Source organism: Podarcis vaucheri, assembly GCF_965113315.1.
Source record: "Podarcis vaucheri genome assembly, chromosome: 4".
Classification (NCBI taxonomy): domain Eukaryota; kingdom Metazoa; phylum Chordata; class Lepidosauria; order Squamata; family Lacertidae; genus Podarcis; species Podarcis vaucheri.
The window spans coordinates 7,334,184-7,354,642 of NC_138762.1; the positions used below are offsets into that span (position 1 = coordinate 7,334,184).

A 20,459-nucleotide genomic window follows, 5' to 3' on the forward strand; every position below is an offset into this window, starting at 1 on the left:
TCCTCTCCTTGTGAGCTGTTCTGGGGAGTTCCCTCCTAATGCCCTAGAGCCAAATTCTAGGGGTTCATGGGGGCATGGAGAGGGGGAGGAATGGGGGGCAAGTCCCAATTTGCAGCCGATGGGGCTGGTTAGGTGAATCCAGGCCACTATTTGTTCTCATTTGTCCACTGCTTAGAAACCAATCTGAGCATTCAGTGATCTATTTAGAAATCAAATAAGCCTCTTTTGGATGGCCATCTGTCTTGGATGACCTAGCAAAGATTTCTGCATTGCAGGGGGTCTCCTGGCTCTGAGAGACAAGCAGGGAGGGGGGCTTCTGGCAAAAGGAGAGGGAGCCACCGGTGGCTCCTCCTTCTCCTGACTCACCTCTGCCTCTCGACCTTCCTCTCCCACTCGCCTCCTTCCTCTTCTGCCTCTGATTCTGCACTGCATTCTGCCACAGAGTCTCCCGGCTCACTAAGCCCTGTAACCCCTTCAGCTTCTGACACCTCCTCTTCCCAGGCTCATCTCTCTTCCCCCTTTGACTTTGACTTCCCCTGACCTTATCTGGTTCCACAGCCGCTGCTTCCCTTCTGCCCCCATGAAAAGATGGATCAGGAAGTCTTCCTGGGATCATTCTGTCACCTGCAAGAGATAAAAGGTAAACAGGACGCCAGGAGTGCCGGCTTCTCACAGGTGAAACAGGGCATCTCTTAACTACAGATAGGCTTTTGAGAAAGCCTTAACTGCTGAGAGCATTTGGACGTTTGTGCACATTTCATATGTTAGTTGTGCAGAAATACATCTCCCTTCTTCTGGACCCTTCTTCCCAAGTGTCTCCCCCCAAAACAAGATGAAAAGAACCCCCAGATGAGTTGGAAAACCAACAGAATGAGACCAGACAGAGAAAAACCACCTTCCTCCTTACCCAGTGGCCTCTCTCTGGTGTCCGACGGAGGCCTCTCTGCCTCACAGGAATCCAAGTCCATTTCTGCAAAGAGATCCTTTCCCTGAAAATAAACAAGGATTCAAAACAGAGAATGGTGAGAAATATTAGAAAGAGAATGACAAAGACTTGAAGGGTGTGAGGTCTTATTCCATAGATGCTTTCCAAGAAAACAGATGAGACAGCAGCAGACCATTATGGGATGTTCCCTGTCCTGTTTGGAGCCCCTTGGGAGTATCCAGAGGAAAGTCTCTCTCACCTGCTTTCTCTCCTCTGCCTGACTCAGGAGGAAACCTTCAGCCAGGGCCACCGCCTGGGAACTGGTCTCCGCTCCGCATTCCCTCACCCAGCTCTCCATCTCCAGGGGAAGGACAGCCAGGAACTGCTCCAAGATCACCAGGTCCAGCATCTCAGCTTTCGTGTGCCTTTCTGGCTTCAGCCACTGGTGGCAAAAGTGGTAGAGTCGGCTGCAAGCCTCTCGGGGTCCTTTGGCCTCCTGGCAGCAGAACTGCCTCAACTGCTGGCTCTGCACCTCTGAGCGGAGGGTGTCCTCACCATGGATCTTCTGCACTGGGTTTTCCCAGAATCCCCCACTGCTCCCAGTTTGGTTGGCATGGCCTCTTCCTGTTCCAGGGCCAGCTGAGTCTCGCTCATCCATCTGTGCTCTCAGGAAGCCTCGGAGAGATCGGAAGGAACCCTTTGGTCTTCTGCCAAGTTCTGCCTGTCGTAATGAGAAGCTCTAGGAAATCCTATGAACCAAATACATTGTTCTGTTACAGAATTCGTAGAACGGGGGGGGGGGGGGAATGGTTCCCTGAGCAAGCATGATGAGTCTTGCTGGGAACCAGGGCAGGATTGCACCGCACCCCAGACCGTGAGCTATCTTTTTGAAAAGAAAGAGGAGGAAGAGGAGAAGAAATAAGTCTTTCGCCTTCTAGCAATGCAAAATGTGGAGGTAACTGAAGGGATTTCTGGGAGATTAATCAACCTGGTTTCTGCTGCCTTCCAGTCAATGCATGAAGTCAGAACCAACAGACAAGAGAATCGTTTGTATCTTGTGAAAAATGGATGCTTGGCTCTAGCGGGGGTCCACACCCGGGGGTCCTCAGGAGTTCCTCCCCCACCCCCCCTCCCCTGCTTCTGTCTCCTTTTCTTGCACTTGGACTCTCTGCCGCTCTCCAGAGAGACTCCTGGGGTGGGGTCCCTTTTTCTTTGCTCTGAGGGCCAGGTATGTATCTGATCAACCCGTGAGGGGTTACCCCCTTGATATTTAGGTGGGTTGCTGTTATTATTATTATTATTATTATTATTATTATTATTATTATTATGTTAGATAGCTTAACACACACACAGCCATTGATGCCAGGGTCCTTGGGGGCTCCGTGAGTAGCGACGCCCATTTCTGGCTCCTTTGCCAGCAACAATCCCTTTGGGACAGAGAGGATGTGGTCCTGGGATGCCCTGCTCTGGGTGCGAGGGGATTGCTGCAGTGGCCTCCGTGGGGAGCTGCCCTTGGAGACGACTGGGGAAACTGGTCTGCAATGCAGCAGCCAGACTAGGGGCTGGGATCCCTCTCTTTGTTCCTGGCCTTTCTCTCCCACCTTTCCTTCCTTCCTTCCTCCACGTGGGGTTTTCTTTTTTTTTGGGGGGGGGTTTAGTCCACCTCCTCGTCCAGCTTTGGAAAACCACTTGCACCTGTTTCCTCTGTTGCGCAATGAGGCTGAGCGACGTCACACAGAGTTAAAGTCCCAGGGACTCCTTTCTTTAAAGAAGGGAGATCTTTTCAGAAAGGGGGGGGGGGCGGAGGGCCAAGTGAGTTTGGGATCCTCTGATCTCCAGGAAGGAGAGCGTGGCAGACCTGGCCCCTCCCGGATCAGGCCCCCCCCCAGGCCCCCTCCCCTGCTGCAGCCCTGAGACACCCCCCCCCGTCTCCCCACTGCACCCTCTGGGGGAAGAGAGAGGAGACTCACCAGATCCCAGGAGGGGACAGCGAGGCAGCCCTTGCAGGAGAGACCCCAAAGCAAGGGAAGGACTGGGGAGGGAGGGGCCTTGGCTCTGGAGGACCTGCCCCCTCTTGCTTCCTGGCCTCTCTAGGAAGGCAGCTCACTTCCCTTTAACCCTTGCCAAGCCGAGTCCCTCCAGCTCAGCCCTCTCTCGCTTGGCAGAACCTCAGATTCTTCTTATTTTTTATGGATTAAGGGGGGGCATCTGCCACCCTGGCTACGCCAATGCCCAGATATCCTTTTGGGGGTGAGGTTCTTGGCTGGACTCTGAGCATCTCCCTCCCTTGGCCAGAAACCAGAGGAAGAGCTTGCAGGGAAAAGGGCTTTGCAGGAGGCAAGGAAGCTCCTCCTGGATTTCAGGAGTGGAGAGATAGGAGGGGATCCCAGGGTCATCTAATCCAACCCCCAGCAATGCAGGAATCTCAGCTAAAGCATCCATGGCAGATGGCCGTCCGATCTCTGCTTAGAAACCTCCAAGGAAGGAGAGTCCACCACCTCCCAAGGGAGACCTTTCCCTGCCCAACTGCTCTTAGGTGTCCCTCAAGGCAGCGGGTCCTGAGTTCTAGCCCTGCTGAAACAATCGCACTGGCTGCCAAGGAGGAACCCAGCGAGGTTCAAAAGAAATAAATCCTATTCTCATCAGAAATGAGTAATACTTTCTTATGCATGCTTGTGCACGCATCAAAAAGATGCTATTTCCCTTTCCATAAATGCTTAATTGCTAATTCAATGAACTGAAAATGGATGGTTGTTGTTATTATGTTTAGGAAGCTTTTAATATTTGATGGACTATTGTATTTTAATATTTTTTTGGAAGCTTCCCAGAGTGGCTGGGAAACCCAGGCAGATGGGTTGGGTATAAATTATTATTATTATTATTATTATTATTATTATTATTATTATTATTACTACTACTACTACTACTACTACTATTGACCAGGTGAGTGTTCTCCTTTCAAAAGAGGCAGGTGGAATCTCCACGGTTGCTAATAGCATAACGTTGAAAGTGCAGGGAAATATGGGGAGCCCTAGAGCATCTGCTTGGCATGCAGAATGTCCCAGGGTCAACCCCTGACATCTGCTGCAAGGGCTGGACAAAATCCCTGCCTGAAACTCTGGGGAGCTGCCAGTCAGTGTAGGCCAGGGGTCCTCAAACTATGTCCTGTGGCCTGAATCCAGCCCGTCAGGGTCGTGAATCTGGCCTGCACGGTCATTTCAGAACCCACCAAGTGTCCGAGGCTGAAAGCATCTCACCATCCACTCAGTCCTTGCGTCACACTGAGGTTAACACCACAGGTGGGGTGGCGGCTCTACCAATGAAAGGCCAGGTGTTTTCACCTGGGAACGGGGAAGTGTTGTCTTTTGGCTCGAAGAGTGAAGTGCAGGTTGGTGGAGGAAGGCAGACATGGGTCGGTTTCATTACCTAGATGTTTATTTTAAAGGTGGGAGAAGGAAGTACAGTATAGTCCTATTTCTGTGCGTGGAGCAGCGGTCTTTCCACTCATGCGGTTTACATGCTCTGAAAGTTGGGATCTGTTTTGAGATTTAAATTTTAAAAGGGTGGAGTGGAACTGGATATTGACCATCTTGTTAGCCTGGGGCAGGGGTCAGCAACCTGTTTCAGCCATGGGCCGGTCCACTGTCCCTCAGAACATGTAGGGGGCCAGACTATATTTTTGGGGGGGCTGAACGATTTCCTATGCCCCACAAATAACCCAGAGAGGCATTTTAAATAAAAGGGCACATTCTACTCATGCAAAAACACGCTGATTCCCAAATAGTCCGCGGGCCGGATTGAGAAGACGATTGGGCCGCATCCAGCCCCCAGGCCTTAGTTTGCCTACCCCTGGCCTGGGGAGCCACATCTGGTTGAAGGAGGTCAGGATTTAACCCCCAAGGCCTGGGGAGTCCCTCCTCCCCTGCAGCACGACTTGGAATCCAGGAGGAAACTCTTAGAATAGCCTTGCCAGGAGCTCAGAGACGGACTCACCTGTCCCCATGTCCTTCTCTTTGCAGATGTGCTGCGGTTGCACATCCCTCCCCCAGAGGTGAGTATTGGAGAGAACCAGAGCAGGGACTCAGACCTGCCCTCCTTGCCCCCCACTCTGCACTCTCGGAAGTGGAGAAGGGACTGACTTTTGCCTTTCAGCTGCTGGAGGAAGATCAGCTGGAGGTGATTCAGAACTGCCAGGCAGCTCAGCTCAGGGGGCTCCGAACCTTGATGTGCTCCAAGCAGGAGGCGGCCAAAGCCATCCTGGTGAGTGGTGGGAGGTGTGGGGGACCCCCGTGGGGAAGTGGGGGAGGGAGGGGCTTTGGGGGAGGGGTTCTCCGTCTGCCGGAGAGGAGGACCCTACTGGCCTAGGTTCACATATCCTGTTTGAAAGGGGAATCATCTGAGGGACTTCCTGTGGAAATCTGGGTCAGGAATGCTGTTCCCGGAATTGACAAACACACAAGACGTAACCGGCTGTGGATTCACATAAACAATACTCTTCTATATATTCTCATCACAATATCAAATGTTTATCTTGCACATAAACAACACATAAATTGCAATAATATAGACGGAAGTCCCAATAAATCAGTTCATTCAAAAGACCAAATGTCTGCTAGTTTCTGTTCCACATACGTTCATAAAGTCCAAATTGGAGCCTATTGCAGTTCCACAGTGTTGACAAGGACTTCCGGAATAATGCCTTTGTTTCGCTCTTATGGGCTTCATCCGTTGTACATATTCTAAGTAATATAAATGAATATAATGTCGTAATTCAACATATTTTAACAAATGAACAAACCTGTGTATGGATAAAGTTTGTTTTACATTTGTTGTTTTAAAGGGGTCACTTAAAGAAGAAAACCTTACAGCTGCTCATTGCTGTCACCTGTAGCTAAAATCAATGCTGCGCCTGTCTATATACATTGCAAGACTTGTTGTTCTCTGAAGAAACCACTGTGTTAAAAGTTCTATTATCTTGATACTTCATATATGGTATGTACTTTTAAAGCATGATTGTTTATTTAATTTTAATTTGTTAAAGGATCTAGTGGTCGATCCACAACTCTGGTCACTGCTGCCTGATAAAAGCTCAAGAACTCTGGGCAAAGACAATGGGTAGATCACTGGCAGGATTTTTATTACTGGGAGTAGATCTCAGTCTCTTGGAAGTTCTGGCATTGTGGCTAGTTCAAGGTACAGGCACAACTTTAATTGCCACTCATCTTTTGTTGATATTAACTCATTTTCCAGTATTTTGCTATTAACATCCTAGCCGCTGTTGTTGTGTAAAGAAACACTCTTTTATTTTCATTTGGTATGCTTATTGTTAGAATATCAAATAGGAAAGCTTTGGTTTTCTTTAAAATAAATAGCATTTATTTTATTTTATTTTGCTTTATTTTATTTTCCCTTTGGGGACATGTCCACCACTTGTGGAATAAGGTTCCCTCATTTTGTCTGCATCTCCAACACTTATTGCTGATATTTATTTATTTTGACTGATTAGGATGGGGTCAGGTACCATCTAAAAATCAGATAGCATGTGGTGAATTTTAAGTCTTTTCCCATAATTTCCCTCATTTTTCATCTTCATTGGATAGCCACAATCGTGTGCCCATTTCACCATCACCGCCTTCACCTCCTAGTCCTTAAGGTTCCAGTCCAGTAACAATCTGTGTGGTTTTGATAATATCTTTGTATTATTTAATCATATTTTTTTTAAAAAAAATCTGCTGTTGTTCTGTCAAGTCCATTTATTTTTTATCTGGAAAAAATTGTTTAGCTGGTTATCTTTTTTACTTTTGTTTTCCTTTTATTTTTTTATTTTTTTAGCATATAATAACAGTCGTGATTATATGGAAATGTGATAATAATATTGAAATGAATAAAATGCTTAACTCGCCAATATTTTTATTGTTTTCTGCTTCCCAAGAAAACTCAAGGAGATTCTCCCCTTTTTGGCTTTTACCTCTTCCCTTTATAACTGTGTCTTTAAGTCCCAAAAGTCCTGCCCCACCCTCCCTCTTACAGGATATCCCTTCTACAGATGTCAACCCAGACCCAACGATGGAAAACCCTCAGCCCAATTCCTCGTGACCACAAGACTATTTATTACCTGCAGCAGCAACAACAAAAGATACCAGAGTGGCCACAGCTATCTCTTTCCAAAGGATATAGACTGACAGGGAGGGGGCTGACAAAGGGGGGAAAGTTGAATTGCAAGCACATTCTCTCACCTTTTAAACCTCAAGACTCTGTGCCCCAGGATTGAAAAGATATGTAAAAGATCATGATTCCCTCAAGATATGCAACTGATTATTTAATTAGTATGTTGTGTGTTATTATGTAGGAATGCTGTGTCTGACAGTATGTTATTTCCACAAATGGGGGACCCAATTTTTGTGTATAATAGGCTACATCCACATCAAAGTGATGCACCTGATGACCTCTCTGTGCAGCAATGGCTAAGAGCATGCACAGACGTTCACTTCTGGGAGTAGGAGCATACACCTCAGTGTAAAGCAGCTGTTCCACTGTGTAAACCCTCTGGCTACCAGCCTAGCCTTGTACTGCGGTTCTCCAGTTGCTGTGGGTTTAAGACGGTAAACCCGGCGGCTGCTCACGGCCTGCTTGCCTGCTGGCAGCGTCGTGATGGAGAACATACCTAGAGACTCCACTGAGTTCATTTCCTTCTGCATTGCCTCTTGCCACTTCCTGGCTTCCTCTTCAGGCAACTTCTGAACTTCCTCAAAACTCTCTGGTTCACACTGAGCCACACCAATCCACACGCTAGTGACCTCAAACCTTTCAGGTGGTATTCCTTTAGTAGTGTGAGCTGAACACCTCAGCACAACCTCAGGTACCCCCTCTGACCCACTAGGGCCAACTAGTGTGTCCTTGCTCTCAGATAACTCCCCCTCTGACTTACTGCGCCTTCTGGATTTCTCAACTGGACTTGTGGGTGAGGAGGAGCACTCTTTGGCTCTAGCTTAACAGCTTTAGGAGATGCCCTTTCCTGTTCCTGCTCTGGGTTGGGACTCTGAGCCTCAGCAGCAGGATCAGTTTCTACCTTTCCTTCATCAGCAGACAAGCAGACCAGACTCCCTGAAAGAATGTCTGGATTCCCAAGTATGCATTGCCACCCACTCTGCTCACAGAACTCAGAACTCCTGCTGACTAGAATCCTAGAATCATAGAGTTGGAAGAGACCACAAGGGCCATCGAGTTCAACCCCCTGCCAAGCAGGAAACACCATCAGAGCACTCCTGACATATGGTTGTCAAGCCTCTGCTTAAAGACCTCCAAAGTAGGAGACTCCACCACACTCCTTGGCAGCAAATTCCACTGTCGAACAGCTCTTACTGTCAGGAAGTTCTTCCTAATGTTTAGGTGGAATCTTCTTTCTTGTAGTTTGGATCCATTGCTCCGTGTCCGCTTCTCTGGAGCAGCAGAAAACAACCTTTCTCCCTCCTCTATGTGACATCCTTTTATATATTTGAACATGGCTATCATATCACCCCTTAACCTCCTCTTCTCCAGGCTAAACATGTCCAGCTCCCTTAGCCGTTCCTCATAAGGCATCGTTTCCAGGCCTTTGACCATTTTGGTTGCCCTCCTCTGGACACGTTCCAGTTTGTCAGTGTCCTTCTTGAATTGTGGTGCCCAGAACTAGACACAGTACTCTAGGTGAGGTCTGACCAGAGCAGAATACAGTGGCACTATTACTTCCCTTGATCTAGATGCTATACTCCTATTGATGCAGCCCAGACTTGCATTGGCTTTTTTAGCTGCCGCGTCACACTGTTGGCTCATGTCAAGTTTATGGTCAACCAAGACTCCTAGATCCTTTTCACATGTACTGCTCTCAAGCCAGGTGTCCCCCATCTTGTATTTGTGCCTCTCATTTTTTTTGCCCAAGTGCAATACTTTACATTTCTCCCTGTTAAAATTCATCTTGTTTGTTTTGGCCCAGTTCTCTAATCTGTCAAGGTCGTTTTGAAGTGTGTTCCTGTCCTCTGGGGTGTTAGCCACCCCTCCCAGTTTGGTGTCATCTGCAAATTTGATCAGGATGCCCTTGAGTCCATCATCCAAGTCGTTGATAAAGATGTTGAATAAGACTGGGCCCAAGACAGAACCCTGTGGCACCCCACTAGTCACTCTTCTCCAGGATGAAGAGGAACCATTGATGAGCTCCCTTTGGGTTCGGTCAGTCAGCCAGTCACAAATCCACTGAGTGGTAGCATAGTCAAGACCGCATTTGACCAGCTTCTTTACAAGAATATCATGGGGCACCTTGTCAAATGCCTTGCTGAAATCAAGGTAGGCTACATCCACAGCGTTCCCTTCATCTACCAGGCTTGTAATTCTGTCAAAAAACGAGATCAGGTTAGTCTGACATGACTTATTTTTCAGAAACCCATGCTGACTATTGGTGATCACAGCATTCCTTTCTAGGTGCTCACAGACTGTTTGCTTAATGATCTGCTCCAGAATCTTCCCTGCTATTGATGTCAGACTGACTGGGCGATAATTATTTGGGTCCTCTCTTTTCCCCTTTTTGAAAATAGGGACAACATTTGCCCTCCTCCAGTCTGCCGGGACTTCGCCTGTTCTCCAGGAATTCTCAAAGATGACTGCCAGTGGTTCTGAGATCACATCTGCCAGTTCTTTTAATACTCTTGGATGCAGTTCGTCTGGCCCTGGAGACTTGAATACATCTAAACTTGCCAAGTATTCTTGTACTATCTCCTTAGTTATTCTGGGCTGTGTTTCCTTTGCTGAATCATTTGCTCCAAATTCTTCAGGTCGGGCATTGTTTTCTTTATCGGAGAAGACTGAGGCAAAGAAGGCATTGAGGAGTTCAGCCCTTTCTGTGTCCCCTGTTTGCGTTTCACCGTCTTCTCCTCTGACTGACCCCACTGTTTCTTTGTTCTTCCTTTTGCTACGAACATACCCATAAAAGCCTTTTTTGTTGCTTTTAACCTCTCTAGCCAGCCTGAGTTCATTCTGTGCTTTAGCTTTTCTGACTTTGTGTCTACATGTGCTGGCTATTTGTTTGAATTCCTCTTTGGTGGTTTCCCCCCTTTCCCATTTTTTGTACATATTCCTTTTTAATCTTAACTCAGTTAAAAGTTCTTTAGATAGCCACCCTGGCTTCTTTAAGCACCTTCCATGTTTCCGTCTCATTGGTATTGCCTGACGTTGTGCTTTTACTATCTCCCTCTTAACAAACTCCCAGCCATCATGAACTCCCTTTCCTTTTAGTATTACTGTCCATGGGATCTCACCCAGCACTTCCCTAAGTTTTATGAAGTCGGCTTTCTTAAAGTCAAGAAACTGAGTCCTAGTATGCTTGACTGCTCCTTTCCGCTGCATAGTAAACTTCAGAAGAGCATGTTCACTCGCGCCTAATGATCCTTCCATTTCTACCCCACTAACCAGGTCATCAACATTGGTTAGGACCAGATCTAAAATGGCTGTTCCTCTTGTTGCTTCTCCCACTTTCTGGACAATGAAGTTGTCTGCAAGGCCAGTGAGGAATCTGTTTGACCTTATGCTCTTGGCTTGACCTTATGCTCTTGGCTTATGCTCTAGACTGATTGCCTTCTGGATAGGCAAATCTCCACCACTTGGGCCCTGGCTCATACCCACAAAGGATCATTCTCTGGGACCTAGGGCCACCCTTTCTGTGTTTGGCACAAGGACCCAAGCCTCACATCCAAACATAAAGAAGAAATGCACCTTGGGCTTCTTGCTGTGCAGCAGAAAATAGGGCATGTCCCCTACTACAGAACTGTAAGAACGGTTCAGAGTGAACGATGTAGATTTCCACGCTTCCACCCAAAACCGCTGGAGCAACCCTGTGTCAAAGAGCATGGCTTCGGTTGCCTCCTGCACCATTCTCTACCTGCATTCTGCAACTCCATTCTCCTGAGGAGAATTTGCTACAGTCAACCTGTGGCGTATGCCTTTCTGGCAGAAGAAGTTCTGCAACGCAGACCTGGTGAACTCTCCACCGCGATCTGATTGAAAGCTCTTGACCCGCAGTGAGAACTGTAGTTCTACTGCCGTTATCCAGTCTTTCACCAAAGCAGCGGCCTCTCCCTTGTGCTTCAGAGAGAAAATCCACCCATTTCTGGAATAATCATCCACCAGAGATAGCACAAATTTGGCCCCACCCAGACCGGCACCTGGCATAGGGCCCCAAAGGTCGGCATGGACTAGCTCAAAAGGTTTTGTGGTTACCCTTTCAGACCTAGGATAAGAGCACGCCTGAACCTAGGCTTTCTTGAAGGCACCCTTCATTCCAGGTATTTGTCACATGCCTTCATCTTGCACCCCTCAGTGCACCCTGGGACCTTCTTCACGTACCCCCAGTTGACATGTGACATTCTCCGGTGCCAAATGCCACCATGGCACCCATCATGAATGGGAAGGTTACCACACTGTGCTTGTGCATCCTCAGTGAGACCTTTACGTGCAATAGGCGTTTCTAGCACAAACAGCCAGTCTTTGCACTCAACACTGACCAGTTGTCGCCCACCTCTGGAAATGGAACACACATTATTTTCAAAACACACTTTGAACCCAACATGGACAAGAGAGGAAACAGAAAACAAACAGCACTGCATCTCTGGAATGACATAAGCCTCAATCTCCGCCTGTAAAAAAGAACAATAAACAGAGCCAGACATAGCGCTTGGAACCATCTGCAAGAGTTACACTTCTTCCAGTTTTCACAGCCTTGCAGTTCCACAAAAAACCACTAGATAGCGATGGCATGAGGTGGTGACTGGCCCCACTGTCAATCACCCAGCTCAGCACGTGGCCCTGGTCGCAGTTTTTCACTGTTGCCATAGCAGCAGCCAAATGATACTGTGACGACATGTCTCTGCCAGTTTCCTTGAGACCTTTTGAGGCTTCCCACGCTTGGCAGCTCCTGTTATCTGGTTGCCACAGAAAATGGCCTTGGAGACATCCTGTGGCTCCACTGGACAATTCCGAACCAGGTGGAATACAGAGCTGCACCGGAACCGTCGGAAAGTAAAAGCTTTCAGTTTCTTCACTTCTCCCTTCTCCCTTCACCCCCACTCTTGGGTGCAGCACAGCCTGGGCCTGCTCACCCTCCAGCTTTCTGCCTGTAATGCCTATAATGGCAGTGACTTTTTAAAAAAGTAATATTTTGAGCCCGTAGTTCAATTTCCCAGCAGCTCCCCTTGCCCCAGAGAACACTTCTAGCATTCCATCTCCTCTACCTGTGGCATTATTCAGCAGTGGGAAAAGTGACCTCTTCACACCGGATGTCCATTTGGTATGGCCCTTTCCAGGTTTTTGCCTGCTCATTGTATTTGTCTTTCATTTGTTCTCCTATGTGTGTTGCCAGTAGAAGCCACAATTCTGTGGGTACTCTAGGTGGTGCAGAGAGTTGGCAGCTATTCCCTACACCCACAGGTCTCAGGATGGTTACAACATAAAAAACAAATTAAAAACACAAAACACCACATTTTAAAAGGGCATTAAATGTCAATCAGCCAAAGGGAAGGCTTGGTTTAAAAAGTGTGGATTTGCCTGGCTCCTAAATCTGTATAATGGTTTTTCCAACCTTTGTATGGATTCTTTGATGGGAAGTGAGATTGGCCCTCTGACTGAAGCTCCTTCCACATTCCACACACTGATATGGTTTCTCCCCTGTATGAATTCTTTGATGTGAAGTGAGATTGTGGCTGTGACTGAAGCTCTTTCCACATTCCACACACTGATATGGTTTCTCCCCTGTATGAATTCTTTGATGGGAAGTGAGATTGGAGATCTGAGTGAAGCTCTTTCCGCATTCCACACACTGATAGGGTTTCTCCCCTGTATGAATTCTTTGATGGTAAATGAGATTGGAGATCTGACTGAAGCTTGTTCCACATTCCACACACTGATAGGGTTTCTCCCCTGTATGAATTCTTTGATGAGAAGTGAGAGAGGAGCTATGAGTGAAGCTCTTTCCGCATTCCACACACGGATAGGGTTTCTCCCCTGTATGAATTATTTGATGGGAAGTGAGTTTGGAGTTCTGAGTGAAGCTCGTTCCACATTCCACACACTGATAGGGTTTCTCCCCTGTATGAATTCTTCGATGTGAAGTGAGATCGGAGCTCTTCCTGAAGCTCTTTCCACATTCCACACACTGATAGGGTTTCTCCCCTGTATGAATTCTTCGATGATAAGTGAGAGAGGTGCTATCAGTGAAGCTCTTTCCACATTCCACACACTGATAGGGTTTCTCCCCTGTATGAATTCTTTGATGGGAAGTGAGATGGGAGTTCTGACTGAAGCTCTTTCCACATTCCACACACGGATAGGGTTTTTCCCCTGTATGAATTCTTTTATGGGAAGTGAGATTGGAGCTGCGACTGAAGCTTTTTCCACATTCCATGCACTGATAGAGTTTCTTTCCAATGAGATTTTGATGATGGGAAGTGGAATGGGAGCTCTGATTGCAGCTTTCTCCACACTCTAAATATTTACGTGGCTTCTCCTCTCTCGGGATTTTATCTTGGTCACCTTTGTTCTCAATTTTCGATTCATTACAATCTGCAATGGAGACAAAAAGGGATTAGAGCCTCAGGAACAAATGGAGAAGAACTGAAAGAAGTTGGGCTTGTGTTCATTACCCCGTGTTGTTTGTCATTAACCATCATATTTATTATTATGTTCTGAGTTGTTGAATATTGGTTTGTTTAATATACAGCAGTGGTCAAAATTGGGGAAGACTTTTGGAAAAAAGTGTATTTCAGAGTTTTGATGGCTTATAACACCATTTCGTTTGGAGTAATTTCATAAAATATCAATGGAAAGATAATTTAATGAAGACTGCAATTCAACAAAGGTTGTTCAATTAGCCATATTCTATCAAACGTTACAGCCAAATAACCAGAAAAAGCAAAACTTGCTTAGGTTGACTTTTGTCAGTGTGTTATGTGATTGCTGTCAAGTTGGTTGGGTTTTTTTTTTTTGTTGTTCTTTCATTTAGTGAGGTTGTAAAACATAATAAAATTATAGAAATGGCACAAAGAGTTGACTGGTCACCCAGAAGTGATGTAAAATTATAGTATTAAGTGAACAGGGCTACAGTTATGAAGAAATTAGATGGAAGATTGGGGAAAACTTAACCAAAGCTGGCATTTCGATATTATTGAAGAGGTATAAGGAGTCTCAGCAACTATAAAATCAGACTGGTAAAGGCAGGAAAAGGTGCACAAAGGCAAGTGACCATCAAAGAATAGAGAGACTGTCCCTACATGACAGAAGAAAATCATTTTGGTGTATACAAGATGACATGGCGAGATGTAATGTGAAGTTGAGTGCAAGGACTGCTCGAAATGTTAGAATTCTAAGGAAAAAGCCATTGTTATCTCTCAAGCATGAGTTTGACCAAACTGCGGGAGGCAGTGGAAGACAGTAGGACCTGGCGTGCTCTGGTCCATGGGGTCCCGAAGAGTCGTACATGACTAAACGACTAAATAAAATATCTCAAGCAAAGGTTGAAAAGATTAAACCCATGTTAACTGGACAGCGGAACAATGGGACAATGTTTTTGGAGGGATGTGACCCAAATCTCCTTGCTTGGTAGTGATGGCATGAAATACACAAGGGGAAGAATCAGGGAAGATTTACATCCTACTTGCATTATACCGACCGTGAAACACCCAGATAGGTGTGATGATCTGGGGTTGTATGGCAGCAAAAGGTGTGGGCAGAATTTTCGTTATTAATGGGAATGGAAATGCCCCCAAATAAAAAATGAAATACTTTAGCCCAAACTGAAGCCTTCCGCAGGTGATCTTTACTCAGATACTGAAGCATTTATATATATTTACTTTCTTTTTTTAAAAAAATAATTTTTATTAAGTTTCATATTACCGAATTAAACACATCAAACCAATTAGTCCAAATTATAACAATACATATCATGTAATCCAATTATTTTCCAAATTATAAATTTTTGTGAGGCGTACCCATGCTTCTTGATCGGCAGGAGTCCAATCCTCGAATATTTTCTGCTGCTTTCATATTAAGAATGATATTTCCAGTCCCTTCTTCTCAATCCTTGTCGTTACTCATTTTCCTTTTCATTCACCTCCGAATTGCTCCGCAAGTGGGTTGAAAGAAACAGTCTTGTTTGTTTTTCTGTGTGAGCTTTGTACTGCTCTTTCGTAAATCCCAATAATCCAGGCATTTCCGCTCGAGCAAGCAATCGCATCTTCTTGTTCTGATGAAATACAGTCCAAAAGCTCGCTCTTTAACTTTTCCGACCTGTTGCATCGTAAATTAGTCTTTTTCCAGGAGGTCTGCCCCTTCCAGTTCACAATCTCATCGAAAGTAATAAATCTTCGGCTCGCCCTCCCCAAGACCAAACCTCCTGCAACACAGGTCTCATATCAAATCTCCATTCTAACTGCGTCACAAAGAGAGCCCTTCTTTCCAAATCCTTTACAGAGTAAAACCTTTAAATTCATATTATTCCCACACAGTTCCTTTTTAGTCCCATTTGCCAATTAGTTGCTGTGATGGATATTCTAAGAGGGAGGGTTATTAGTTAATCACATAGAGCAAAAAAAGATAAAAAGTCATTTCACCCCCCCTTTAGTTCCGTTGCACTCCAATCCACATACCAGCATGTCTGTAGTTCTTTGACGTAATCTTCCGTCTCAGTCTTCTTCATTTCAGTGGTAAAATTGTTAGCAAATAAAAACCTCCTGCCTCTCTTGAAGCCTGTGCGTTATCTTTCACCAATTTTTTTCCTTTTAAGTAACGCAACTAGTTTCGCTCCTGAAAGTAGCTTCGGAGGAGTTCCGAGGCCCGCCGAGGGTTGTGCACCCAGTGCCTCACCCCCTCCTTCTTCCGAACTCGGGGGTGATTTATGGCAACAGCAGGTGAAAACTGCATCTCTCCCCCCTGGAGAGATGAGGGAGACTGATTTACTCCCCATAATCAGCCTCTAATTTCCTCGTGCGAGCTGGATAGATGTTAATATCCGCCATCTTCCAAGGCACCCCTAGCGGCCCCCTCCTACTTATATATTTATTTTCTATTTCAACAGGACTCAGATCCATGTCCTGTTGCTGCTGTGTGAAAAAGGTGCTTTCAAGATAATCCTATTCCACTGCCGGAATGGCTTGGGAATAGCCCAAACATTAACCCAATCAGAAATCTATGGAGCCAACTAAAGAAAATTCTTTGTTAGAAGCAATCCAGCAATAAAGCCCAATTAACAGAGGCAATAATTCAATCTTGGTTTCACATTCTTACAGGTACAGAACTAAAAATTTGGTTCACTTCATGGGAAAGCGTTGTAAGGCTGTAATTAAAGCTAAAGGTTACCAATGGTTACCAAAATTTTCACATTACATTGCATTCTTCATTAAATTATCTTTCCATTGATATATAATTTTATGGTATTAGTCCACACAAAAGTGGTGTTATGAGCCATCAAACCTCAGAAATACACTTTTCACAAAAGGTTTCCACAATTTTGGCCACCAGTATAAGTTGTTCATTTTAAAGTTAATGTTCTTTTTATATGGCATCAGAATATCATTATTCATGTTTCATGTTTATATACCGTATTTTTCGCCCCATAGGACGTACCGCCCCATAGGACGCACCTAATTTTTGGGGGGGGGGAATAAAGAAAAAAAAATTCCCCTCCCCAGGCACGGGGCAGGCGCGGGGGAAACCCGAGCTTCCCCGATCCCAGCCCCCAGAACAGCCTGCTATCTGCAAGCCTGGGGAGCCGCACCGGTCTCCCCAGGCTTGCGGAGAGGTGCGCGAAGCCCAGGGGCGCTCTTCAGCGCGCACCAGGCTTCGGAATGCAGGCAGCTCTGCGCTACCCTCCGGAGCCCCGCGTGGCTTCGCGCTGGGATCCGGAGGGTGGCGCGGAGCTGCAAGAAGCCCTGGAGCGCAGGCAGCTCCGTGCCACCCTCTGGAGCCCTGCGTGGCTTCGCGCCGGGATCGGGAAGGTGGCGCAGAGCTGCAGGAAGCCCGGGAAAGCCTGCATTTGCCCCATAGGACACACACACATTTCCCCTTCATTTTTGGAGGGGGAAAATTGCGTCCTATAGGGCGAAAAATACGGTATGTGTGGAACAAGAGGGTGATAAATTGAAACTACAGAGTCATGAGAAATTGAAGACCAAAGTACGAGATTGGCTCCATTATTACCAAATAATGGAGGTTTATAAACAAGACAGGAAAATTGGCTTCCAGGTGGGGAAATCAAAATTAGAAACAGAATTGCTAGAGCCCAATGCTAAGAATTTGTCTAGAATGTACAACTTGCTGCTGAAATGGAATACACAAGATGAAACAGTCAAGTCAGCTATGATTAAGTGGGCACAGGACATTGGTCATAACATTATGTTTGCAGACTGGGAACAGTTGTGGACCACCGGTATAAAATTTACGGCATGTAATGCCTTAAGAGAGAATATTATGAAAATGATTTACAGGTGGTACATGACCCTAGTCAAGCTAGCAAAAATATACCATTTGCCTGATAATAAGTGTTGGAAATGCAAAGAAACTGAAGGTACCTTTTATCACCTTTGGTGGACGTGCCCGAAGATTAAGGCTTTCTGGGAGATGATATATAATGAAATGAAAAAGGTGCTTAAATGTACTTTCTCTAAGAAACCAGAGGCCTTTCTCCTGGGCATCGTTGGCCAATTGGTGCCGAAGAAGGACAGAACTTTTTTATGTATGCAACAACAGCAGCAAGAGTACTCATTGCAAAGCATGGAAGACTCAAGATCTACCCACTCTGGAAGAATGGCGAATGAAGGTGATAGACTATATGGGACTGGCCGAAATGACTGGCAGAATCCGTGATCAGGGGAAAGAGATGGCGGAAGAAGACTGGAAGAAATTTAAAATTTATCTTAAGAAACATTGTAAAATGAATGAAAGCTACAATGTTGAGGTTTTAGGGGGGGAAAGGGGGTTTACAATTGTAAAAGATTAAGTAAAAGAAAAGAATAAGGGTAAATCTGATAAAATTAAGTGTTAGGATTTGCTGAAATAATTTTGGGAATTGGGATGTAGAAAGGGGAGGTTTGGGGGAGTCGACGAAGTAAGGTTTATGAAAAAAAGGATATGAAATTATACATGTTTGTTTGTTTTTGTCTATAAAAAATTCTTGTAAAACCAATAAAAAAAATTATATAAAAAATTTATATATATATATATATATAAATACGGTATGTGTTGGAAGCCGCCCAGAGTGGCTGGGGCAATCCAGTCAGATGGGCAGGGTAGAAATAAAAATGTCAGCTTTGTTCCGGAGCTGACAGAGGCTGGAATGTATGAAAGCAGGCAAAGAGAGATAAGGAGACTGGAATGTGAGCCGGAATGTGAGAGGGAGGAGGGGCAGCCGAGTGGCAGAGCTTCAGAGAACAGAGAGCAGGCAGCAGATCCACAAAATACCAATCTTAGCTCAGAGACAGAAGGGGAGAGGCCAGGAATAGCTAGCCCAAAAACTCGAAGGTGCAAAAAGGTCAGTGAGAGGAGGGGGAAAGAGGGGAAGCGAAAGGGTTTTTCCCCCTCTTGGAAGAAGAGGAAGGGGCAGAGTTTAGACTTGGCAACTGCAAACTTGGAAGTCAGACATGGAGTGAAAGAGCTCCGGAGTGATTTATGTGTTTGAACAATAAACCCGAGATAATTACTGCCGGTGTCTCGCTTCTGTGGGAAAGCCAAGCCATTACAAAAAATTATTATTACTACTACAGTGGTACCTATTCTGGAAAAAAATAAGTTTGTAAACCGAGGTACCACTGTATCATCCTCATCCTCATCACTGCTACTGCTACCTGAGATTCAATAGGCCTAGCTCTTCTCTGGAATGAATTTTGTTTGGCCCAGTCATGACATCCCCTCCATCTCCAATGTCAGTCCTTGTTATGGCTTGGTCTCTCCCACAAACGTGAGACGACTCTGGCTGTTAATTATTTCAGATTTATTGCTAAAACAACAAACTTGGACGGAGCTCCTCTACTCATCGTCCTCCCCACAAGATGGAGTTGCCCAGACTGAGCTCCTCCCCCTTCCCCAGCACGGAAGCCCCCACCTTCTCTTCCAGTATCTTTTGCCTGTCTCGATCAGTTTTCAGACCTCTGAGACCTTCCTGCATTCCAGCGTCTGACTCACTCCTGTAGCTCTCACACAGCTGTCTGTCACTCTGTCTCTGTTTTTCTTCTCCCCTTTGTTCAGAGCTCAGATGACAGTTGCTCTCCCCCTCCTCTCTGCCTTCCGCTGCTAACTCTCCTCTCCCTAGGCCTGCTTCTTCTCTGGCTGGCAGCACCTGAGCTTCGCTGCCAGTCGGCTCTTTGGTCAACCCAAGACTAAAAGGAGCAAAAACAAAAACCTGAAGCTACTTATCTTTCCTAACAATTCCTAACAATTCTGAAGCTGACATTGAAGATGGCCTGGGAAGTTGAGACCAGCCCAATCCTGGTAGAAAAAGGAATAATTTCAGGAAGGTTGTTCAAAGGAAAAACTGGGGGTGGGGGTGTTAGGTTCCCAGGTGTTATAGGGGGAGCTGTTGGGCTCTGTAAAAATAGATGAGATTGGTCCCATAGAGGTATTTTTTGAATTTCCAGGCAGATATGACGAGCCCACAGGGAGCCTTACCAAGAGAGGCCACGATCCCACGATTCTCCTCCATGACGTCCTTATGCAGAGCTCTCTGCTCAGGATCCAGCAACGCCCACTCCTCGTCCGTGAAACGAACAGCAACATCTTCAAAGCACACTGGACCCTAAAAGAAAAAGGGATATGTCCCCCTCTGAGACAGCAGAAATATGATCTGCTACACAATTCTCTGTTGTTTCCTTCCTGTACATTGCGATGTTGTTTCAATAGGATTGCTTTGCTGCACATTTTAAATATGGATGCTTATTTTAAGTTTTAATAATGGGTATTTGTCTTTCAGCAATAGGTGGTACTCCACATTCTGTTTTTCAAGTCACTCTGCCTACGCAAGCATTCCAGTTTCCCCAATGGAAGGATTGACTTTTCCCTCTCCTCCTGAGCTGTTCTGGGGAGTTCCCTCCCAATGCCCTAGAGCCAAATTCAAGGGATTCATGGAGGCATGGAGAGGGGGAGAAATGGGGGGCAGGTCCCATTTTGCAGCCGATGGGGCTGGTTAGGTGAATCCAGGCCACTATTCGTTCTGATTTGTACACTACGTAGAAACCGATTTTAGCATTCAATGATCAATCTAGAAATATAATAAGCCTGTTTTGGATGGCCATCTGTCTTGGATGATCTAGCAGAGATTTCTGCAATAAACGGGGTCTCCTGGCTCTGAGAGACAAGCAGGGAGGGTGGCTTCTGGCAAAAGGAGAGGGAGCCACATGTGGCTCCTCCTCCTCCTCACTCACCTCTGCCTCCCAAGCTTCCTCTCCCACTCGCCTCCTTCCTCTTCTGCCTCTGATTCTGCACTGCATTCTGCCACAGAGTCTCCCAGCTCACTAAGCCCTGTTTCCCC

The 20,459-nt window shown here is 46.0% G+C and overlaps 1 protein-coding gene and 1 long non-coding RNA gene across 2 annotated transcripts in view; one reads left to right on the forward strand and one right to left on the reverse strand.

The window, feature by feature from the left end:
• Nucleotides 1-20,459, forward strand: part of LOC309530663 — a 174,700-nt gene that overhangs the window by 100,974 nt on the left and 53,267 nt on the right. The gene's annotated exons all lie outside the window — the stretch shown is intronic.
• Nucleotides 1-20,459, reverse strand: part of LOC309530310 (uncharacterized protein) — a 125,753-nt gene that overhangs the window by 42,729 nt on the left and 62,565 nt on the right. The gene's annotated exons all lie outside the window — the stretch shown is intronic.